This window comes from Scyliorhinus canicula, chromosome 1, assembly GCF_902713615.1.
Source record: "Scyliorhinus canicula chromosome 1, sScyCan1.1, whole genome shotgun sequence".
Lineage (NCBI taxonomy): Eukaryota > Metazoa > Chordata > Chondrichthyes > Carcharhiniformes > Scyliorhinidae > Scyliorhinus > Scyliorhinus canicula.
Genome location: NC_052146.1, coordinates 298,477,944 through 298,484,788, shown reverse-complemented (window position 1 = coordinate 298,484,788; position 6,845 = coordinate 298,477,944).

Here is a 6,845-nt window from a genome sequence, read left to right as displayed (position 1 = left end):
AAAATGTGCAAACTCCACCCGGACAGTGACCCAGAGCCGGGATCGAACCTGGGACCTCGGCGCCGTGAGGCTGCAGTGACTTACCACTGTACCGCCTAATAAAAAATTATTCTTGCCTTGGTGCGATGGGTAGTAATAATGAGCGGACATCCTGGTATGAGATTCCTGTTTTAGCAGAAATGATAATATTGGCAGTAAACCGACTGATTGCCATGTTCGATGTTAGGCCTGAACACTGGAAACAGGGGCTGGCCACTCGAGCCTGTTCCATCATTCAATAAAATCATGGCTGATGTAATGTGGCTTTAACTCCAATTTCCTGCCAGAACCTTTGACTCCATTTGTCCATCAAAAATCTGTCTTAATTCATTGAATTTATTTGTGTTTGATGGCCCAGAATCCACTGCTCTCTTGAGGAAGAAGTGTTCCAAAGACTAACAACCGCCTGAGACAGGAAACTTCCCCTCGTCTCCATCTTAAATGGGCGGCCCCTTATCTTTATACTGTGGCCCTTTGTCCTGGATTTCCCCCATTGGAAGAAACATCCTCCCAGCATGTACCCTGCCAAGCCCCGATAGAATCTGATCTGTTTCAATAAGATCGCCTCTCATTCTTAATCCCAATGAGTTTAGGCCCAACCTGCGCCAGATAAACCCCTCATCCTGAGTATCACCCAGTGAACCTTCTGTGAACTGCTTCCAATCATGTCCCTCTGATGAATGAGTGGTTTTACTTTCAGAGTTAGTAAGGATGAATGCTGCTAAGGTTCCTGGCATTCACTGCTGCGTGCTGCCAGTTCAAGGTTTTGTATCCATCCTATCATCAGCCTCTTGCTTTAAGTGCCTGTGAAAACTGGACACAGTGCTATTAACACAGGGCCCCTCACTCGCAGGAAGTGATTAAATGGCCTCATGAAAGGAATGAGTATAAAACCCACCCCCATGTCTGCCGTACATTCAATACACTGTTTCCTGTGCTATCTTATTCAAACACATTAAAGTCGAGGATATTTTGCAATTAAACCTGCGGACCGTTAACACTTTATAACCATTGCTGCTCCCACACCCCACTACCAGTCCGATGGGTGAAACTGAGTGTTGAGACTTACATTGATGTAGCAGTGGAACTTTCGCAATATCTGCATATCCCAAAGTGCTTTTAGCCAATGAAGCTATGTGCCGTCGTGGTAATGTAGAGAACGCAGTGGACAATTCACACACAGCCAGATCCCACACTCAGCAGCGTGAAATGAAATGAAATGAAAATCGCTTATTGTCACGAGTAGGCTTCAATTTTTTTTTTTTTTTTTTTTTTTTATAAATTTAGAGTACCCAATTCATTTTTTCCAATTAAGGGGCAATTTAGCATGGCCAATCCACCTACCCTGCACATCTTTGGGTTGTGGGGGTGAAACCCACGCAGACACGGGGAGAATGTGCAAACTCCACACGGACAGTGACCCAGAGCCGGGATCGAACCTGGGACCTCGGCGCCGTGAGGCAGCAATGCTAACCACTAGGCCACCGTGCTGCCCACGAGTAGGCTTCAATGAAGTTACTGTGAAAAGCCCCTAGTCGCCACATTACGGCGCCTGTCCGGGGAAGCTGGTACGGGAATCGAACTGTGCTGCTGGCCTGCTTGGTCTGCTTTAAAAGCCAGCGATTTAGCCCAGTGAGCTAAACCAGCTGATAATTAACCAGAGTGTTGGTTTTATTCAAAGTGAATTTGGGGAACGGGAAAATATAGGCCAGGATGCAGGGGATAATTCGCCTGCTCCGAAATAGTCGTGGGGATCTTTCACATCCAGCTGAGAGGGCAGAAGAGGCCTTGGTTTAACATTCTAACCGAAAGTCGGATGTCACCTGTACCATTGCAGTGTTCCCTCAGTACTGCAGTGAGAGCCGGACTTGACGCACAACCTTCCGATTCAGTGATGTCCATTCAGGTACAGCTCCCACCTAAACTAGCCGCAAGGTGACTTCACAGAAAGGGGAGCGCAGAATCAAGGATTAAAGACCCACATATATAAAAATAAAAGTTGTTAAATATTTTGATGATAAAAAAAATGTTAGGAGTAAAGGCAATGAGGAACAAAGTGATCTACCGTCACCCCTCCCAAGGGTAGGATGAATACTTATCCCGTTTAAGTCCTCTATTTGTTCTTTCTCTGACCACATTCTTCTCAGCAGCTACTGAAAGTATAGCTGATGTTAACGGGCAGCTTCGACAAATTAATCGTCCCGGGGTTAGTAAAGAAATCAAACTCAACGCAAGCTCATAATCTGACCACCAGAGCCCCTTCATCAAATGGAAGTGAACCCACTGACCCCCTTTTCCCACTTATTTCCTATTTCCCACTCTGTCTGTTAGCTTTGACAAAGAGTCATCGGACTCGAAACGTTAGCTCTTTTCTCTCCCTACAGATGCTGCCAGACATGCTGACGTTTTCCAGCATTTCCCCTTTCGTTTCAGATTCCAGCATCCGCAGTAATTTGCTTTTCTCCACTGACCCCCTCACTGCTGACAGGAATCTCTCCGCCGGGGAGCTACTGGATGCCATGGCGTTCCGGAGCAGGGCTTTCTGCAAAGCGTTTTCACTCCATTCTCTCCAGATATAGTAGTGTTTACAAAGAGGTGGTTTGCCGTGAGCTGAGGTGGGAAGGGGTGGGGGGTGACATTAACAACAGGACACACAGTTCCCAACTGCCATCGTCACAATACCTGGCATTACAACGTGGATGGGAACCCACCAGAGGGTAACTAGGTAGGGAAGAAGGAGCTCCGGAATTTTACTAGAAGGTGGTCACTTTGACAATGGCCCACTCTAAGCTCTGTTGGCTGGACAACTTGTTCATGATGCAGAGTGAAGCCAACAGCGTGGGTTCAATCCCCGCACCGGCTGAGGTGATTCACGTAGGCCTCTCAACCTTCCTTGCCCCTCGCCTGTGCTGTGGTGACTCTCAGGTTAAACCGCCACCAGTTAGCTCTCCCTTTTACTCTTTGCTGCACCCCCAATTGGCAGATCGTTCATGGCATTGTCCAAACCAGGCACGTGGGCATGCGATTCCCCCTTGAACTTGAATATTCTCCTGGTTATTGGGTGCACCATTCAATCAGGGTGATGTCATTTATATAGCAATTTTCACAATCACCAGACATCCCAAAGTGCTCTCCAACCAATGAAATACCTTTGAAGCCTGATTACTGTTTTAATGCAGGAAACACAGCAATCGATTTGTGCACAGAAAGCTCCCACAGCCAGCAATGTAAGAATGACCTGATAATCTATTTTTTTGTGATGTTGATTGAGGGATAAATATTGATCAGGACACAGGGGATAACTCTCTTCAAAATAGCAACCATGGGATCGTTTAAAACCACCCACATGGGCTGATGGGGCACCAGCTTAATGTCTCTTCCAAAAGACATATCAGCACTCTCTCAGTATGGCACTGGAGTGTTAACCATGCCCAAATCAGGCAAGTCATGGACTGGGACTTGAACTCAGAACCTTGTAACTCAAAAAACAAGAGTACTACCAACTGAGCCACGACTGACACTCAGAGCCATAGAAGAAGGCCATTCTGCCCACTGTTTCGCTGCCAGCTCTTTGAAGGAGCTATTCAATTAGCACCCGCTCCTTTGCTTCTCATGTATTGAATCTGCTTCCACCATCCTTTCATAGAGTGCGTTTTAGATCACAGCGACTCACTGCGTACAATAATCTTTCCTCATCTCGTTACTGCTTCCTTTGGCAGTTATTTGAAATGAGGTCCTGTCAGTGAGTGCACGTTATGAAGGAACTTATTGGAAGCTCCATCGCAGAAATTGCCCCTTCATTGGAAAAAATGCATCGGGTACTCTAAATTTATTTGTTTTTATATGTCTCTTCGTAATCCTTTTGCCAGCAGAATACAAGTCCCAGGATATGAATATATATATTCATTGGAAATTGTATCCTTTTTTAAAAAATTAAAAATAAAATAAATTTAGAGTACCCAATTCATTTTTTTCCAATTAAGGGACAATTTAGCGTGGCCAATCCACCTAGCCTGAACATTTTTGGGTTGTGGGGGTGAAACCCACGCAAACACGGGGAGAATGTGCAAACTCCACACGGACAGTGACCCAGAGCTGGGATCGAACCTGGGACCTCAGCGCCGTGAGGCAGCAGTGCTATATTGTATCCTTTCTTGTCCTAATATTCCAGAACTGTCTTTTTCACGGTGAGCCGGGAGATTTTGGTTGGGGTGGAGGGGGTGGAGTATGCAGGGATAGTAATCTCGGACCATTGGCTGGAGATTTGAATTAGATCGGGACGGGAGCAGAGGGCGAGGTGGAGGCTCGATTCGGGGTTGCTAGCGGATAGAGGGGTTTTGTGATAAAGTGTAGGCGGTGATTAAATATTATGTAGGATTGAACCAAAACGGGGAAGGGTCGGCGGCCACATTTTGGGAATCGCTAAAAGCAGTGGTCCAAGGGGAGATTATCTCGTTCAAGGCTCACGCGGATAGAGAAAGGAAGGAGAAATATGAACGGCAATTGATCGAGATAGTGGAGGTAGAGAGGGAGTACTCAAGGGTGCCCACCACGGAGGGATTGGCGAGGAGGAAAAAGTTACAAGGACAATTTGATAGGCTGACAACGGGGAGGGCGGTAGGGCAGCTGCGTGGGGCAAGAGGGTTGCAGTATGAAAACGGGAAGAAGGTGAATCGAATGCTGGCATATCAGCTAAAGAGGCAGGCCGCGTCCAGGGAAATATTGAAAATACCGACTGGGGCAGGGGACGTGGTGTCGGAGCCGGGGAAGATTAACAAGGTGTTTAGGGATTATTGTAAGGAGCTGTACAGGGCGGATCCGGGTGGTGAAGAGGGGGACATGGGACGATTCTTAGACGAACTGGAGTTTCCACAGTTGGAGGAAGAGAAGAGGCAGGCACTAGAGAAGCCCCTGGGGCTAAGGGAGATATTAGACAGTATAAGGGGTATGAATTCGGGGAAGGCTCTAGGGCCTGATGGCTACCCAGTGGAATTTTATAAGGAGTTTGCGACGGACCTGGCACCACATTTCTTGAGGGCGTTTAATGAGGCGTTGGAGAAGGGAGAGTTGCTGGAGATGATGATGCAGGCAACAATCACATTAATACCAAAAAAGGGGAAGGACCCGGTGGAATGTGGGTCGTATAGGCCCATATCACTGTTAAATACAGATGTGAAAGTACTGGCTAAGTTATTGCACTGAAGGATGTAGAGTTGTGTCCCAGGGGTGACTGCAGAGGACCTAACAGGCTTCATAAAGGGCAGGCAGCTCTCTAGCAATATATGGAAGCTGTTAAATGTGATCATGACCCCTCGGGAGCCCAGTTACCGGAGGTAGTGGTGTCCATGGATGCAGAGAAGGCATTTGACCGGGTGGAGTGGCGGTACCTGTTTGAGGTCCTGGTAAGGTTTGGGTTTTGGCCGAAGTTAGCGGCATGGGTGTATCTGCTATATGTGGCACCGAGGGCGATTGTGCGGACCAATGACACGGGTACACAGAACTTTGAATTGCCCAGGGGAACAAGGCAGGGGTGCCCGCTGTCGCCGCTGCTATTTGCGCTGTCCATAGAGCCTCTGGCAATGGCTCTGAGGGGGTCGGCAGAGTGGTGAGGGATTATGAGGGATGAAGGGAGCATCGGGTTTCGCTATGTGCGGATGACCTATTGTATGTTTCAGACCCGCTGGAGAGGATGGAGAAGATCACGGGCGTGTTGGGGATGTTTGGGGCGTTCTCGGGATATAGGTTAAATGTTGGGAAAAACAAAGTGTTCCAGTGAATGAGTTGGGATGGCGAGCCAATTTAGGGGATGCCATTTAAGAAGGCCAGAGACAGATTTAGATATTCAGGTAGCGAGGGAATGGACGATGCTACACAAATTGAATTTAACAAAGCTGGTGGAGGAGGCCAGGGAGGATCTCAAGAGATGGGACACGCTGCACTTGACTTTGACGGGGAGGGTCCAAGTTGTAAAGATGAACATTCTGCCGAGGTTCCTGTTCATATTCCAGATATTCCCAATCTTTATACCGAAGGACCCTGTTACAGAGGCAGCAGGGAGGGTTGGTGTTGCTGAACCTGCTACAATATTATTGGGAGGCGAACGTGCAGAAGGTGAGGCGATGGTGGGAAAGAGAAAGGGTAGAATTGGTTAGGATGGAGGAGGAATCCTGTAGGGGCTCCAGTTTAAGGGCTGTGGTGACAGCGGCATTGCCAATGGCGCCAAGCAGGTACTCAAGGAGCCCGGTGGTGCAGTCCACGGTGAAGACGAGGAACCCGCTGGAGAGGCACTTCGGGATGGAGAGCACGTCGGCGTTAACGCCATTGTGTGAGAATCACGGTTTTGAGTCGGGGGGGGGGGGGGGGGGGGCGGGGGAGTGGATGGCATGTATAGGAGGTGGGGAGAAGTGGGGCTGGTCAAGGTGAGGGATCTATACCTGGAAGAAGGGTTTGCAAATATGGAGGAACTGAAGGAGAGGATAGAGCTGCTGAGAGGGAGTGACTTTAGGTACCTGTAGGTAAGGGACTTTGTGTGGAAGGTTTGGAAAGAGTTCCCCAGGTTGCCGAGTTACACCCTGCTGGAGCGACTGGTACTTCAGGATGTGGAAGGGGAGGGCAGAATCGGAGACATATACGGGTGGCTGGGAGAGCAGGGAGGTGCGAAGGTGGTGAACATTAAAGAGAAGTGGGAAGGGGAGCTTGGAGGGGGGATAAACTGCAAAGGATGGAGTGAGGCACTGCAAAGGGTAAATTCGACCTCCTCGTGTGCAAGGATTAACCTGATACACTTCAAGGTCATACACAGGGTT